We start from the raw sequence: 317 nt of genomic DNA, 5'->3' as shown, positions 1-317 counted from the left end.
GGGGGGGGCCGGGGGGGGGGAGAGGGCAGGAAGGAGGCGGGGCCCCGCAGCCGGAGAGCGGCCGGCTTGGGACAGCGGGTGAGGTCAACTGAGCCACCGCGCAACTTTCGTCTCACACACACGCCCCATCGCCCTGCTTTGCCTTTTGCAGAAAATGAGCAAAACCGAATCAACTGAGTCTCAAGCGCCGCTTTCCCAACTCCTTGAACGCTCAATAAGTAGGTGGAAAGCAGGTCCTGGGAAATGTGATTAGTACTGTTACGCCCAGTGCTTTGATGGGAGAGAGAAGTGGTACCTGGTCCCCTGGCCCAATCCGC

Source organism: Tupaia chinensis, unplaced genomic scaffold (assembly GCF_000334495.1).
Source record: "Tupaia chinensis unplaced genomic scaffold, TupChi_1.0 Scaffold000415_1, whole genome shotgun sequence".
NCBI classification, from domain to species: domain Eukaryota; kingdom Metazoa; phylum Chordata; class Mammalia; order Scandentia; family Tupaiidae; genus Tupaia; species Tupaia belangeri.
Note: the sequence above shows the minus strand (reverse complement) of the source record.